The 18,352-nt window shown below is 40.3% G+C and overlaps 4 pseudogenes; 1 reads left to right on the top strand and 3 right to left on the bottom strand.

The window, feature by feature from the left end:
- Nucleotides 1-4,978: 4,978 nt before the first annotated feature.
- Nucleotides 4,979-5,631, bottom strand: Gm7973 (annotated as a pseudogene).
- Nucleotides 7,013-7,659, bottom strand: Gm4917 (predicted gene 4917; annotated as a pseudogene).
- Gm14997 (predicted gene 14997) lies at nt 15,250-15,879 on the top strand (annotated as a pseudogene).
- On the bottom strand, nt 16,456-17,548 carry Nsa2-ps2 (NSA2 ribosome biogenesis homolog, pseudogene 2; annotated as a pseudogene).

Raw genomic sequence — 18,352 nt, 5'->3', positions numbered from 1 at the left:
AAGAGCCGTGGGCATAGAAATAAGTAAATATGTAAGGAAAGGCATGAATGAAAATGACATAATGAATCTCTTTGTATGATAACTTTTAAGCCTAGTGAAGTATGTATACTGATCAGCATATGCATATTTCTGTAGATTCTGTGTTTTTTCTGTTAGTGATTTCTGTTTTAATTCTTCCATATTTAATAAAACAAACTATGTTTATTGATTTGCATATGTTACCATTTGCATTTCAAAATGAAATGTGGTATATTTTAGAGGAGATTCTGTGGGGTGCCAAGAAGAATGTGTGGTATATCTACTAATAAAATATTCTGTAGGGGTCTCTTAAGTCCATTCTATATATAGTCTAGTCTAGCTCTGATGTTTCTTTGTTCGTTTTAATTTGAATGATGTGATGTTTTATTTGGATTGTCAAAAGGACCTATAATCATGAAGAAAAGGATCCTGTGGACATGCCTTTGAGGGATTATCTAGATTAGCTTTGCCTCTGGGTGTGTCAGTCAGGGATTTCTTTTGGTGGGGGGTGGGAATTGGCTTAACTGAGGTAGGCAAACTCACCCTAAATGTGGGAGTCACATTTTATGACCTGGGTTCCTGGGCTGAATTAAAAAGTGAAAGGGGTTGTAAGTAGGAATATTCATCTCCCTCTGCTTCCCAATTGTAGATGCAGAATTACTAGCTGTCTAAAGCTCCTGTTCCCATCACTCTCTGCTGTAATGGACCACACTATAGAATGGTGAGCCAAGTTTAAAACCTTTATTTTTTTTTGTTTGTTTGTTTTCAAATTTTTTATTTGGTATTTTCTTCATTTACATTTCAAATGCTATCCCGAATGTCCCCCAAATTCTCCCCCAGCTCCCCTACCCACCCATTTCCACTTCTGGGACCTGGTGTTCCCCTGTACTGGGGCATATAAAGTTTGCAAGACCAAGGGGCCTCTCTTTCCACTGATGGCCGACTAGGCCATCTTCTGCTACATATGCAGGAGCTCCGGGGTACTGGTTAGTTCATATTGTTGTTCCACCTATAAGGTTGCAGACCCCTTTAGCCCCTTGGGTACTTTCTCTAGTTATCCCATTGGGGGCCCTGTTTTCCATGCAATAGCTGACTGTGAGCATTCACTTCTGTGTTTGCCAGGCATAGCCTCACAAGAGACAGCTATATAAGGATCCTTTCAGCAAAATCTTGGTGGCATATGCAATGGTGTCTGCATTTGGAGGCTGATTATGGGATGGATTCCCGGGTGCGGCAGTCTCTAGGTGATCTATCCTTTTGTCTCAGCTCCAAACTTTGTCTCTGTAACTCTTTCCATGGGTGTTTTGTTCCCAATTCTAAGAAGGAGCAAAGTGTCCACACTCTGGTCTTCGTTATTCTTGAGTTTCATGTGAAAAACCTTCATTTTTATGTTGCTCTTGCCAGGGTATTTTAGTACAAAAAACAGACAAGGAACCAACACAGGAAGCCTTGCTAATGAAGAAAAATGAAATATCACTACTGATATTGAAATTGTTATTGAAATTACTAATTGTTATTGTACCAGTACCTATATGACTTTTTACATTAGTGTTTATTATATGAAACTGAGAGTCCAAAGATTTGGAATCTTCATGTTCATAATAGTTATATGTTCTTGATAGATTAGTAAAAATTCTTTTTACTAATTAACATTTAGCTACTATCTTTATTCTCTTTAATTTTGATTGAAAGTCTACTTCATCACATATCACAATAGCTACTGGCTTATTTTCCATAGATACTCACTTGTTAGATTGCCTTCCATCCTTTCACTCTTTGTCTATAAGTGGCTGTGCCAATCAATTGTGTTTCTTTCAGACATCAGAACAATTGCTCCGATTTTCAGCCCTGCCAGCTAGTCTTCATTTCTTTACTTGTGTGTAGAACTCGTTTATGTTTAAAACTATCATTTAGAGATGTTTAGGACTGACGGGATGGCTCAGATGTTAAGAGCACTGCCTGCTCTTCTGAAGGTCCTGAGTTCAATTCCCAGTAACCACATGGTAGCTCACAACTATCTATAATGAGATCTGGTGCCGTCTTCTACCCTGCAGGATACATGCAGGCAGAATGCTATACACATAATACACACACACATATACATATACATGTATATGTGTGTGTATACACACACACACACACACACACATATAATGTGTTTAAATTTCCTTGTGATTTTGTTGGTTCTCTTTTTTTTAGATTTTTTTTCTGCTTATTTTATCTTTTATTGGAATTGATGGACTTCTTCATAGTTCTCTGTTCTCATAATCCTCCAATAAAACCTATTCTTCTTGTGCTTTCATGATGAAAACTGTCATCCTTTATGCGTTTGCTTGAAATGTCATTAATACTTGGTAAATAATAAAAGATATCTCTGGTAGATATGGTCATCGCGGTTGATAACACCCTCACTCTTAAAACATTAAAGATGATGTTCTGTGCTTTTTCTACCTGTAAAGGGTTCCAGTGAGAGATTTGGTGTTACTGTGATTTTTCTGCCTTGGCATGTCACTCTTTGGTCTTATTGACCTAAAGCTCTTAATATTCTTTCCTTGATGGTATTTTTAAAATTTTGAGTATTCTATACAATGGAAAGTTTCTTCTCTATGGAATGCTAAGTGTCTCTTGACATTAGTATTCAGTTGTCAGGGACTGGCCAGGAATCATGGGACTTTACTAATACTGGTGTGTTTACTGAAGAGACTGCTTAGGTTACAGGCATTGTCTGTAAATTCTTGTATTGGGGACCTCCCATTAGATTGTATCTGTAATCCCCTCCCTTTTACAGGCATATCTACTATCACCTTTCCTTGAAGAAAGGAGTTCAGTGTTACGTCCTCTTTGGAAGAAGACGAAGGTCTAAGGCCACATTCCTCAGAGAAACAAGAGATCATGTAGAATAGAAACAAATACCCAACTAGGCAATAATAAATGTCCCAAGCTAACCTGTTCAAAGTAGGACTACATGGGAAATACACAGTGAGTCATAACTCTGCATCATAGTCTAGCATAGTCCTACCTCCATGGCTCTGAGGCAGGCTTGACAGCAATGTGATCATTCTTCTGAACAGGTTAGGTGGTGGTGCCTAATCCTTTGCCTTCCTCAAACTTATCAACTACATAAGTGTGGGCCCAGAGAATGGAACATTTCCTTTTCTTCATGGCCACCTTGAAGGCTAGGGTGAAGTGTATGGGCTCATTTATTTTTTACTTTTCTTCCAGAAAGCCCTAATCATAGTGGTCTATGTTGTCTTCACTTGCAAAGGTATATGCCTGGACACCTAGATCAGACAGAAAAGGTCTTAGGTCATTTGAATTAGAAGGGTAGAATTTTTGGTCCCAAAGGACAGAGAAATGTTATGACATTTACTTGGTCAAAGGAGGTGGTTCTAGAAATGATAATGAAAGTCATAGAATACTATAGTGTGTAGGTGTTTTTCTTAATGAGCTATGCTAAATTCGTCTAGATTCCAGCATTGGCAGTCTTGAGCACTCTGTTTGGTCAGCCCCAAACAGCCATCTTGTCCTGATTCTTATGGCCAGTCTGTTACTAAGCCACTGTCCTGGTCAAAACCTCACCCCAAACTAGCTCTCTTTCCTCTTGTTTCCTCTTGTTAAGCTGACTGGGCCAGTCTTTTCTGAAATGTCTGGAGGTGACACTTACAAATCCCAGGCCATCCACCCCATGGCCAACAGTGGATATGCTCTCTTCAACCTGTGATCCTCTGTGTTTACCTCTCCCCTGGAGCTCTGTCCTTTGATTAGTCTTCCCATTCCAAAGCCTGGCTGAATCCTCCCCAGCTATGTTCTTTCACTCGGGACCACCTAAGTGCTGCGAATGGAAAACACTAGACATTCTTAGTTTAAATTCAACAGATGACACAACTGCTGGCTGTGGAATCTATAGTCCTAAACTCATCAACTATTTTATGTTAGTAATCTTCTGGTGGCAGAGGTTGCCACCGGGTCTAACAATTCCCCATCTACATCTTGGCTCTTCTTGTTCCCCACCTCACCATAAAAAAAGGCTGTTTTCCTCCCGAGTCCCCTCTTCCTCTCTCTAATCCTGAAGGCCCGCCTTCTCCTCTTTGACAACAATTGACATCTTTTAATCTTTATTAGCCAATCAATTAATGAGGGGAGATTCCCCTACAGAATACCACCTTTTTCTGTAGCTCCCATCATCTGAAGATTTTGTGTTAAGCCACTTTAAGAGAAAGGGAAATTGAGAATTGTGCCCACTTTGGCATAGCATGAAGTTTTGAGGAACACTTGTGGATGAAACCCACCTAGTGAAAAATGACATGGGCTGAACTGTTTTTAGAATACAAGGTTTTTAAGATTTGTATAAATAACTTATCTGTTATAAAGATAATTAACCCAGCTAAACCACAAAACCATCAACTCAATTTATCTAAATTCCATTTTACTAGTAAAACAAGTAAAATCTGATTTACCAATCTTTACATAGAACTGCAGAGGAAGCTGAAAAGCAAGGCCTACTTTTAAAAAATAATGCATCAAATTATGAGTTTTGGGGTCCTTTGACTAGTGACCTATGGTTGTGGTATCTCTTTTCATACTCATGGTGTAAAGCCCAGAAGGCAAGGCTCTGACCTTTTTAATGCTCATCTGTAATAATCCTGTTTATTTAAAACATAGCCACTTGTGAACATTTACAGTGGGACTATCTACATCATTTCCTTTTTTTTTTCTATATTTCAGCACTTCCCGTAGCCCCATTCCAAGCAAAGAAAATTTCATAATTCTTTTTTTTTAACTAGGCAAAGAATTTTATTAACCCTTTCCAAACCTTATTCCCATGCTTCTTCAGCTTTATTTGCCGCAAAGAATGAATTAGGTATAAGCGAAAACTGAAAAGAGCTGCAGTGTCCGGGGGGCTCGGGCTTAACAATATTAGAGATCTAGATTTTATCAGATCCATAATGAACCAAAAAATTTAAAAAGCAGTCATGATATAAAATAGCAGCTCCTGTAATTTCTGCGAGGATCACTTTCTTCAGAAGTTGCTTCAATTCAGTTGGCCTCATTCTTAGAAGCCTCATCAAAATTCTCCACCAGATCTGGAACTTCATCATCATCAACCTCTCCAGTAGCAAGTGGCGCTTTTCCATCCACAGATTGTTTGGGCAGAGCTTCAGCCAGGCTCCTTAAACTAGTCAGACCGTCTGCACTGAGCTGGTTGGGGATGCTGGGAAGCATTTCTGTCCGCTGCCTTGTCTCAGCATGGCCTGTAATGGTGAAGGTGTTTGCTGCCAGAGATGCCTGAACTTTAGGGTTGTTAAAATGGATCACAGTTCGTTGGTTTGTAAACATGTTCACCTCTTCAGTACCAGAGATATTGTTTACTCCTAACTTCTCTAAGGAGAACTGCAGTTTTTATCGTCTGCTGTAGCTGTTCTCTGAACCACCTTCTTCTTTCTACGAGCAGTTCCTTTCCCACCAAGGCGCACTTGTGCCTGCAGTTTGGTGAGTTTCTCCTGGTTCATGATCGTTTCTTTCATCTTGTCGGAGTGGAAATGTCGCTGTGCGGGGAACTAAGGTTCACGCTCAGGGGGTCTCAGGCAGACCAGAAGGCGCACACACGCGGGGACACAAGAGGGCAGCTAGAGAGAGGCCGGAAGTAACGCCTTCATAATTCTTTTAAAGTGCATACTGTTATTTTTTCTTGATGTTATTTAGTTATATACATTTTTGATCCCATGAATATTTATTTTCCTTGCAAAAGTATATCATCAAAATAAAGAGATGTCTGAGGTTGCTTCAGTGTTCAAGTCTGCTTGTTTTCTTTCTTTTTTCCAGCTTTTGTTCAGTTATCCTAAAGATGACTATGTTTTATAAATACCCATGACCGTCCCAACAGTAAGGCAGCTACACTTCTTCCTGGGAAGAAGAGACTGTGGGAACGGTTGCTGAGGCTGCTTCTCAAACTGCACTTTCCCAACAAGAGCCTCCCATGAAGTTCCATGGGATACCACACAGATGGGGCAAGATGGAAGTGGGTTTAAATACATTTTGCTTTAAATTGCCAGAGAAGACAAAGATGATATGTTTGGTCACCCACTGCTCAAGTCAGTGTACAACATGACCGTGACCATCCGACATGCCTGCTGTTTCCTGCAGTGCCTCGCATACAGCAGCTGCATGTCTTCTCATAGCACTGGCACCAAAGGACAAAGGACAGGAGGAGGAGGAAGGGGAGAGCACAGTTTCATTTCATTTATGCTTTCTACCTTACGGCATTGCTTTTCTCAGGTCAGGCTTAAAAAAGGAACATGATTGTGCTTGCTAAAAGGGAAAAAGGACATTAGTTAACAAAAGTCTATTACACTATATGTATAAAAATATAAGAAGATAATGGAAAAATCAAAGCAGATGTGAGAGATCTGTACATTAGGAAAGGCTTGCTGAGTGCACTATGGATTGTACAGACACATGGCTTTATCTCACACCTAGATGCTGGCTTCACGTCCTCAGAGAAGACCGAGGATAAGGCCAAAAGTACCCCAGATTTGGGACATTTCCCACATCTACTGGCACTATGTGGCAGCAGAGGTTGTAGTCAAGCCTTGTTCTTTTTTTGTGTGTATGTAGTATTTCACCAAAAGCTTTAAAAACACACAAAAAAATGATCATCCTGTTCCTTCCTCCCAGCAAGATCAGTGGTGACAAGAAAGGAGAAATCCTGGGAACACCTAGGCATTGAAATGGTGACACTGGACATGGACACTGGACATGGACAGGCAGCAGGCAGCCCTGTCTCTCAGGTCACTTTTCAGGTGATGAGTGTCACTGCCCATGACATTAGACTGAGGTATCTTTAGCTCTGTGGGCTGACACTCAACACAGCACACCACTGTCTCATCACACCTTCAACTTGACTAACTACTATGTGGCAGTGAAACTTCCCTGATGACAGGCGATGTTCTTGAACTTTAGATATGGTTTCAGAGGAATTGTGGCCTTTGGCTCAGAAATGCTGAGGCATCTCACACTGTTCACAGTGGGTTAAGGCTGTATGATTCAGAAGCAGACAGGCAGTGCAATTCCCCTGAGCACCCTTCTTATCCTCTGTGTCTTGGATCTCTGGCGTTTTGATGGTGAACCTTGGATCTTTGGGTTTTGGTGGCACAGGGCCTACAAATCCAATACTGTCATAAAAGTTATGAATAGTGCTGGGGTGAAAATGTGGTCCTTGGGATTGGAAAAGATCAATTTCTTTGGTTAAGCAGTCAATGTCAATCTGGAGTTGTCTATTACAATTTCTCAACTGGTGCATTTCTTTGAGTGAAGGTATTTGGGATATGGAATTTGATCTCTTCAGGTACCTTTGAGTTAGATTATTTTGCATCTCATTGACCTCAGATTTGAGTTTATCCAGCTTTTTCTTCTGCATCTCGAGCTCTCTTTGAAGCTGTTCCATCCTGGCCTTCTAGTGCACCAGCAGGGCTTCTGTGCAGGCAACATCATCAGATCCCATACTCAGTTTCTGGGCTCTGCTTATTCTTTCCACATGTGCTGAAGGAGGGTCCATGAGGTGCTGAATGTTCTCTGCTTCTACATAATGGTCAGGATGATTTAGAAGATATATAGGTTCAAAGTGGGAGAGACCATCCCTGGGTGGTGTATGCCTGTGTATCTGTATGCATTTTTAGGTGTGTGTGTGTGTGTGTGTGTGTGTGTGTGTGTGTGTGTGTGTTATATTAGAACTGCTCATTTAATGACTAAGAAGCAGAGAAAGGAGAACCAGGGGCAATTTATTGTCTGTCAGATCATGCCCACAGTGATCTACTTGGTCCAACTAAGCCGTACTTCTAGATGTTTCCATTAACCCCCAATCTTACCATCAAATTATGAATCATGATTAATCATCATTAATTAATTTTGTGATAATGGCAGAACTTTCATGGTCAAATTACTTCTCAATAACTAAATCCAGTAGTTGGTGACCAAGACTTTAAAATGAGTATTTGAAGTAGGCATTTCAATCTATACTGCCACATATAAACTAAACAGCAATACCCTTATTTGGTTCAGTATATTAACATCTATGAAAAGGGCAAGATTTGTGTACTCTCTTTGCATCTAAATCTCTTCTGCATATTTATCATCTGATATAGTCAAGAATGTGAATAATTTAGATATAAGGATTGACATCCATAGAATCCCCTCTCTTTACTCCTCAATCTTAGGAAGCAAGACTAAAGAGACAGGAACTTAAAAGGGACAGAAAAGAGAGAGAGAGAAGCATGGTAACCAGTAGAAACAACACATGCACATGAGTGCACATGTGCATGCATACCTGCATGCATGCTCACATGCGCATGCGCGCGAGCACACACACACACACACACACACACACACACACACACACACACACACTTTTAGGGAATTTATGGTCACAATACTAGGATTCTCTCAAAATTGTTTTCTAAGTGAGCTTGGAATACACATTAGGATCATTTGATCTAATAGCTACAGAAAATCACCCTGTGCACTGTGGCCATATACAATTTGAAATGGTAGCAGCTAGACATAGACAATAGAGATAGCAGAGAATATCAGAATTGGTTAGTATTGTAGCATGGGATATGAAAAGGGATTTTTGTTGTTATATATATCAAAACGATCATTCACCATGATCAAGTAGGCTTCATCCCAGGGATGGTTCAATATATGGAAATCCAACAACTTAATCCACAACATAAACAAACTCAAAGGAAAAAAACCACATGACCATCTCATTGGATACTGAAAACGCCTTTGACAAAATACAACACCCCTTCATGTTTAAAGTCTTGGAAAGAACAGGAATTCAAGGCACATACCTAAATATGATAAAAACGATAGACAGCAAACCAACAGCCAACATCAAATTAAATAGAGACCAACTTGAAGCCATCCCACTAAAAACAGGGACAAGACAAGACAAGACACTGTCTTCCCATTTAATAATACAGTACTAGAAGTTATAGCTAGATCAATTAGAGAGCAAAAGGAGATCGAAGGGATACAAATTGGGAAGGAGGAAGTCAAGGTATCACTATTTGCAGATGATATAATAGTATACATAAACAACCCCAAAAATTCTACCAGAGAAATCCTACAGGTAATAAAAAAATAAACTTAAGCAAAATGACTGGATATAAAATTAACTCAAACAAATCAGTAGCCTTCCTCTACACAAAGGATAAACAGAATGAGAAAGAAATTAGGCAAACAACACCCTTCAAAATAGTCATAAATAATATAAAATACCTTTGTGTGATTTTAACTAATGAAGTGAAAGGGTTGTATGACAAGAACTTCAAGTCTCTGAAGAAAGAGATCAAAGAAGACCTCAGAAAATGGAGAAATCTCCCATGCTCATGTATTGGCAGGATTTATATAGTAAAAATTGCTATCTTGCCAAAAGCAATTTACAGACTCAATACAATCCCCATCAAAATTCCAAATCAATTCTTCATAGATTTAGAAACAGCAATTCTCAAATTCATTTGGAATAACAAAAGACCCAGAATAGTGAAAAATATTCTCAGCAATAAAAGAAATTCTGGTGGAATCACCATCCCTGAACTCAAGCTGTACTACAGAGCAATAGTGATAAAACCACATGGTATTGGTACAGTGACAGACAGGTGGATCAATGGAACAGAATTGATGACCCAGAAATGAACCCACACACCTATGGTCACTTGATCTTTGACAAGGGAGCTAAAACCATCCAGTGGGGAAAAGACAGCATTTTCAACAAATGATGCTGGCACAACTGGAGGTCAGCATGTAGAAGAATGCGAATTGATCCATTCCTATCTCCTTGTCCAGCAGCGAGATAGAACCTGATGAGACCACCTCCACCAGATAGATATGGCCCCCATTTTAGAGATGAGGACATCCACACATCTCAAAATCTTTAACCCAGAATTGTTGCCATCTAAAGGAAACACAGGGACAAAAAAATTGGAGCAGAGACTGAAGGAAAGGCCATCCAGAGACCACCCACCATGGGGTCCATGCCATCTGCAGACACCAAACCTCAACTCTATTGCTGATACCAAGAAGTGCTTGAACACAGGATCAGAAATGAATATTAATAAATAAATATCATAATCATAGGAAGGCTCCTCAGTAACAGAAAATGGAACATTCTTAAACCAATGGAACTTGGTAAGAAGATGTGATTCAAGTGCTAGTTTAATAATATCCTCATATGACATCCAGGAATATGCATTCAGGGAAATTGCAACCACTGAGGGGAAGGCAGAAGTATCTCCTGGCATGAGTCCTGCCTTTGACAGAGCATAATTCTACTTTCTGGAAAGTGATACTTTTTTGTCTCCAAACCATGATCTAGTAATGCATCTCAGAAACAATATAAAACTTTCCATCAGACATATATGCAGGCATCATACTTCCCACGGCTTCACAGCTGGTTGATGGGCTGTAAGTGTACACGCCACAGTCTTATCTCTTCTTGGGGAAGGAGTGGCAATACCCACATTTAGTGTAGGTTTATGTGTGAGACATCCCAAAAGCTCACTCATTGCACAGTACACTCTGCACGTTTTCTCCCCACAACCACTTAAGTTATTTATCTCTGTATCTCTGGCCCTTATCAGGTTCACAAAAGGGTAAGCACTTATACAGAGGCACACATATCTAAGAAGAGGAAGCAATGGGAGGGTATATACATGTGATAAATATGAAACATAATGGTGCTCTGTTAATTACATGCAGTCTTCTGAGAAAGTGAGATTACAGTTTAAGTACTTGCCTGTTAAATTCGATATAATAACCAAAGTATGCATGATCTTAACATTTGGTCTGATGTGACAATTTCTTTTAGTTTAAGGATTTCTTTTTATTGTTCGGCTTTTTAAACATGTGTATGCATGATTTCTCTGTGTGTATGACTGAGCATAATGTGTGTCCCTGGGGCCTTCACAGTTCAGAAGAGAACTTCTTAAATGCCCTTGGAACTGGAGCTACATACAATTGGGAGCCACCAAATGTGTATACTGGTAAGCAAACTGTGGTCCTCTGGAAGAACAGAAACTGCTTTTCATAGATGAGTCACATCTCCAGCCCTTTGTCGTAGTTTAAAATATATAGGTGGAACAACATTATGAACTAACCAGTAACCCGGAGCTCTTGACTCTAGCTGCATATGTATCAAAAGATGGCCTAATCGGCCATCTCTGGAAAGAGAGGCCCATTGGACATGCAAACTTTATATGCCCCAGTACAGGGGAATGCCAGGGCCAAAAAGTGGGAGTGGGCGGGTGGGGGAGTGGGGGGGAGGGTATGGGGGACTTTTGGGATAGCATTGGAAATGTAATTGAGGAAAATACCTAATTAAAATATTAAAAAATAAAATATATATCTTTATTGCTTTTCAGATAAATTTACTTGAGACCATCTCAATTTTGTTGACTTTATGACTAATACCTACCCCGATATTTGCGATATGAGTTTGGCTAAGAAGTTATTGCCTGGGGATTAAGCTCAGGGCTAAAACACTTGCCTTGCCAGGTGTGATGGTTTATATATCCTTGGACCAGGGAGTGGCACCATCTGAAGGTGTGGCCTTGTTGGAATAGGTGTCACCTGGTTAGAATGGGTGTGTCATTGTGGGTGTGGGTATAAGATCCTCACCCTAGTTGCCTGGAAGTCAGTCTTCCACTAGCAGCCTTTGGATGAAGACATAGAACTCTCAGCTCCTCCTGCACCATGCCTGCCTGGATACTGCCATGCTCCCACCTTGATGATAATGGACTGAACCTCTGAACCTGTAAGCCAGCCCCAATTAAATGTTGTTTTTTTAAGACTTGCCTTGGTCATGGTGTCTGTTCACAGCAGTAATACCCTAACTAAGACAGAAGTTGGTACTGGGAGTGGGGTATTGCTGTGATGGGCCTGACCATGCTTTTATTTGAAAGAATGTGGATTTTTGGACTTTGGATTTGGAACTCAGTAGAATGCTTTAAATGGGGCTTAATGGGTCATCTTAGTAGGAATATGGAAGACTTTATTGCTGGGAGTGATTTGAACTGTGTTGACCTGGCCCAAGAGATTTCAAAGGAGAATTTCAGTATATGGCATAAAGACTGTTTTTGTGGTATTTTGGTGAAGAATGTGGCTACTTTTTACCCTTGTCTGAAAAGTCTGCCTGAAGCTAAGGTGAAGAGACTTGGATTAATTGCATTAATTACATTGACAAAGGAAGTTTCAAAAAAGCCCAGCAGAGACTTTGTTCTTTGGTTAAATCTCACAAAGAGAAGTTTGAACAAGCATAGCAAACTTAGAAAGGCAAAATATAAAATATATGGTTCGAGTATTAAAGCCATACCACGAAGTGAAATGGAGCAAAATCCTGTGTTCTAGTAAATAACAGATTAAGGGAGTGGGACCTTGGGGCAAGACCCTACCCAGCTGAATTCAGAACCAGGCATGGTGGTGCACACCTTTAATCCCATGAGACAGGCATGCTGATCTCTGCATTCAAGGTCAACCTACAGAGCAAGAACCAGGATAGCCAAGCTTAGGCAGTGGAGGATTTAGAAAACATAAAGCTAGTGATAATGTAGTACAAGGGGATCATGTTCTAGTTCCTGAAAGCAGCAGAACTCGGCAGCTTCAGCCATGTGGCTCTGGCTCTAGAGTTATGAATGGAAGGAACTACTGGGAAAATTGATGCTGGATAAGTGGAGCTAAGGAATTAGCAGCCTGTAAGTCATTCCAATAAATTAGTCTATGAATGTATGTATGTATATGTATGTATGTACATATGTAAATATGTATGTATGTATTATGTATGCACAAACATATTCATTCTGTTAGTCCTGTGACTCTTGAGAACCATGACTAATACAAATGGCTACAGGAAAACAGGACTGGCAAGATGGTTCAGTCCGTAGACACACATGTAATCAGTCCTGAAGACTGGGTTCAATTCCCAAAGCCCAAGAGTGGAAGTTCAAAGTTTGAGAGCACTGACTACTCTTCCAGAGGTCCTGAGTTCAATTCTCAGCAACCACATGGTGGTTCACACTCATCTATATGGAGATCTGGTGCCCTCTTGTGAAATGGTGGTGTACATGCCAATAGAGCACTCACACACCAAATAAATCACAATTTTTTTAAAACAAATATAAATTAGGGACTCCTTTGTATCATATGCAAAAATATTTTAAAAAGACAGATACACTGTCTAACAGAATATACAGAACAAAATCTCTGTCACTTGGTGGCAGGGAGAGGGATGAAGATTTCACAAAGAAGACACCAAATAAAAACCATAATTGGAGAACTGGAGAAAATGAAACACTTAAAATCTGAAAACGATTTCTATTCTAAATGCATGGTGAAAAAAAAAAGAGTAAGTCCATGACTATGAAAAAAGTTGAAAAGCTCATATACAATAGAGAATTTCTGTGAAACTTACAGAAAAACTTCCAAAAGTCAATTAGAAAACAGAAATTGAAAAATGTAAAAGGTTTCAGGTGTGCCATTGTGCACTGGGATATTTAGTAAGGTTGTTCACTTTGTAAGAGATTTATTAGCAACATTAAGACAGTAGGTGTGCAGACAGCAGCATGGTGGGGGCTTCTGTGTAGAATCAGGGTCACGTGGTAGAGTGAGTACCACAAAAGATGGCAACTTAAAATTTCAAATTATTCCAAAGTACATTGTGTACAATAATTGTAATCTCATTATGGTAAAACATTTAGTTCTAAGACAACAAGGAAACAGTGAAACACCGTCTCAAAACTAAACTAAACTTCAACCTAAACATGAAGACTAAAAAGTATAAGGAGGAGGACATAGACAAAGATGATGAGGAGGAAGGAGAAAGAAAGAGAAAGGGAGGGAGGGAGGGAGAGTGGGAAGGCAAGAGAGCAAGAGAGCAAGAACTAGGGAGCTAGAGAGAGAGAGAGAGAGAGAGAGAGAGAGAGAGAGAGAGAGAGAAAGAGAGAGAGAGAGACTGCATATGTAAACAGTCAGTCATCTGAGCCATCTATACAGGACAATCCTAGACTATTGTTTAGAATTTTCCACTTAATTCCCACCTCTCATACCTCTTTCACACAGGGAATACTGGGATCAGAGTGCACACTATATTCTGTCCTATCTCCCCATCCTCATGCCCCCCCCCATGCAATGGCTCCTATGCACCCCAGTACAGAGCAGCTCCCTCTGAGGAGGAAGAATGGTCCCAAGTCCCTCTCCTGCTGCTAGCAACACACTGGCCACAAATTCCTAAGTGGGAGGGAGCCTACCTGGGTCTGAGATCCCTGCTTCTGTGTTCCCACCCTCAGGGAGATTAAAGTGCTCACCTCTGGGAACCCATAAGCTTGGCTACAGAGAATGCAGCTTGCACTACATCCTTTAGTTGGCCATTTTAAAGAGTGTCCACAAGGACCTCAAGTTTCCATGACAACCAAAATGCTCCTCCCCTCTCTCTTCTCAGTAAGTAGGAATGCTCTGCCCAGCCCTCCCTTCCTTTCTCTCTAAACAGAAGTCTCTCACTCTTGTTATGATTCACCTGAGAAAGCATGCCCATAAGAGAAACTGCCACCAGCCAGAAAGCAGTGATTTGTTCAAGCTGTGAACAAAACATCCCTATAGACATGACCAGGCTGCACTCTCCAGACTATGGAGGTCTCCATGGAAATATCGTCAAGGTTATAGAGGAACATTGTTGTCATGCTCATAGATGAGCTCTTGTATCATTCTGATGTGTCTTTTGAGGTCTCCATGGAAATGTGTTCTAGGTTATGCCACACTAGGGATCAAAGGGGAAAAGAAAAGATCTGGAAATGCCAGAAATCGAACCCAGAACCCCATACATGTAAATCAAGAGCTCTGACATTGAGCTACACCTCCAGATCTACTAATACTCCAGCTATAGCCTATATCAGTATACAATGAGTGAAGCAGCATTTATAGAGCCTTAAAGGATCTTCATAACATATTTCTGTATGATTTATGGCTTCTAGTTTAGTATTTTTTATGGGATGTTTACATTATTTATTCTATGACAAAAAAATCTACTTTCAATGGAAGGAAACGATATTAAGAACAAGAAATTTTGTGCTCTGGAAAACATGACAGACCTACTATAAATTGAGGGTATTATGTCAAATTTATTATAACGTGTTTCTGCAGGGTTAGGAAGGTCAGGCCAAGGTGGCGTTAGAGGTTGGGTAGATGGAATTGCAAGGTTGGTTCAGTGAGGCTGGGGCTGCCTTTAGCCCTATGTGCCTCCCTTCAGGGCTGCCTACCAGGAGCTCTCTGAGTCCCAGACCCCACGGCTGCTCGAATGCAAGATAAAATTATTTCTTCAGCAAAAATGTACATTTAGAAAGGTACTGATTAAGAATAAACCTTGATGATCAGTCAGTGTCATGGGGACAAGCATAAGAGGTACCTTGATCCTGCCCCTGAAGGAACCAGTCTTTTGTCCTCCCTCTAGCTCATAAGAACTCCTGTGAAGTCTTTTCTTTCACTACTGCGTTCATAGTCTGTTCATTTGGATTCCCTGCTATTTGGCAGTTGAGTCACTGACATCCAGGGTGCAGAGTTATGCTGATGGCATTAAAGCTATCTGGTTGGATAGCACAGGGCCACAAAAGGAATGACATCACAGAGGGGAGATTAACAAGTCCTACACTAGCCTAGGTGACGACTGTGACAGGCGTCATAGCAGCAAACATCCTCTTATTCTGCTTATGGAAACAGGGGTCCCTGCATTGGATCATGACCCAATAGTTCACATCCCAAGCAGCATCAATGGTTCTTTGTTCTCCAGTGTTGCTGTCTATGTTCAGTTATTTATTTATTTTTGCTAATCACACTGCCTGTATTATGAAAGTAGATTTAAAAAATAGACAACTTAAAGCAATATGGTGATTACAGATTAATATACAGACACTCTTAAGAACGTGGATTTAGGTTATAACCCCAAATCATGACCTTTCAATTTAATTAACTGCCACATCTCAAGTCACTGGTACATGGTGGAGAATTATCTAACCCAATTGTTCACATTGTTGTAGCAGTATTAAGTGAGCTCCCTATTTTTAGAATATAGGAAATGGAGGAAGTACACTGGAGGTCACTGCAAGTACTATATAAGGTATTAATTATGAGTGAAAGCACTGAGTTGTGCACTCTTTTCATCTAATTTACCTTCTCTAAGACTTTTAATGTAGTAGTTTATGAATTTAAACACTACCATGTGTTTAAAATGTTCCACATTTTAGGATTAATGGCAACGCAATGGAAAATACTTGACCTTTACAGGAACTTTCAACTATACTGATGGCTTTTCAATAGTGACAGACTTGTATTGCTGCATACATAGTTTTTAGTATGCTTCTGTGTCCTTGCTACTCAGACACTAAATTTTATTAACATGTAATCCGTTATGCCCCAAACTAAAGACCAACTGTCAGACTGGTTTTATTTTCCTTTACAACTTAGTAAATACTTGATGACTGCACATGGGGTAAGGCTGCTCGGTTGTTCAGAAAGACCCCAGTGACGGTGTTTTCCTGACAGTGTGTGGTCTTCAGTATTGAGTGGAATGACGTGTATGAGTGATGTCACTGTCAGACCAGCAAGACCGCATTTATGCACCGGTCGTTCTCAGGATTGTTGGTAACTTGAGCGTACTTTCCCCAAATCACCTTGCCCCCTTGTGTCACAAGGCCTAACTCGCTCACATTCACTTCAATAACTGTACCTTTGGTGATCGCCCCCAGGGTTGTATATAATGGGGATGATGGATTCTTTTTCACACCGAGAATAGGCAGGTAAAAGGTAGCTTTCAGCTCAGGGTGTGTGACATGGGCTTTTTTGAAACGTAGACCCATAGGCCTAATGAATCTTTCATATTTAGGTGGTTTTCTTGTAAAGCCATCAACCAACAAAGCATTCTCTTCCATGCCTTCTGTTTTCTTTTTCCTGTTTGAATAACTTTCAATACTTCTGTTTCTCCTTGGGCACGAACTTTGGGTAGAGGAACCTCCCATTTTCCCGCCTTTTCTTTCCCTTTCTGCTTAATCATGTTAGAAAGTACATTTGCTCTCGACTGCCCTTCTCTGTCCAGCAGATAGGCGGGGACGGTCCCTGCGGACGCTTCTCATCATCCTTCCGCTTGGTGTTTCTCTTCTCATACATCTTAATAGTCATTTTCATTTGTATTTTCTCGGCATGGCGCTGTTTATGGTAGAGCTTAGCCTTCAGGCCAATCTTTTTTTTTTTTTTCCTTCTTTGAACGTTCATGGACCTCCCGACCTTCTTTCTTTCTCTTTTTCTCATGGTAGTCCAAACAATATTCATATCGTTTGAGGTACAATTCAATATATTCATTTTGTGGCATGATGACAGCCGTGGAGCACCGGTCCACGACCTCCCTGGTCTCAAAAAATTCTTAATTTCTGGATGTCACTGGTCCAAGAGCCTGCCTCTTTCAGCCCGGGATGGGAAAGAGTTGTTTAAAAAGAAAATCTTTGTATTTAACTTTGGACTTCCCCAATGCAGTATTTCCCTTTATAAAACCCTTCCCCTAGACCTTGGGGCTACTCTCCTATCCTGCTGTATCAGGAATGTTTGTGGCCTGAGTTTAAGTTGAATAAAATCTCTCATGTGTTTCCATCAGAATTGTGGTTCCTGGGAGTATTGTGGACCTGGGAGTCTTTTGGGGGTTTTCATGTTCTGGGCACAACACTGGGTCTTCAGGTAGAACTATTTCCAGTTTTCTGAGGAATTACCAGATTGATTTCCAGTATCAGTATTAGGAACCAGCTCCTAATCCCACCAGCAATGGATGAGTGTTCCACTTTCACACATCCTCCCAGCATCTGCTGTCACCTGAGTTTTTAATTTTAGCATTTCTGATTGGTGTAAGCTGGAATCTCTTACACCAAGGGTTGTTTTGATTTGCATTTTTCCAATGACTAAGGACAGTGAACTTTTTTAAAGTGCTTCTTGACCATTTGAGATTCCCCTGTTGTGAATTCTCTGTTTAGTTCTGTGATCCATTTTTTAATTGGGTTATTTTGTTTTTATGGAGGTTAACTTCTTGAGTTCTTTCTATATATATTGCATATTAGCCTTCTGTAGGATGTAGGGTTAGTGACGATTTTTTTCCAATCTGTAGGTTGGTGATTTAATGTATTGATGGTCACTTTTGCCTTACAGAAGCTTTTTGTTTCATGAGGTCTCATTTGTCAATTTTTGATCTTAGATCCAGAACCACTGGTTTTCTGTTTAGGAAATTTCTTCCTTTGCCAATGAGTTTCAGGTG

This window comes from Mus musculus, chromosome X (genome assembly GCF_000001635.26).
Source record: "Mus musculus strain C57BL/6J chromosome X, GRCm38.p6 C57BL/6J".
Classification (NCBI taxonomy): domain Eukaryota; kingdom Metazoa; phylum Chordata; class Mammalia; order Rodentia; family Muridae; genus Mus; species Mus musculus.
This window is presented reverse-complemented; position numbering and strand designations above follow the sequence as displayed.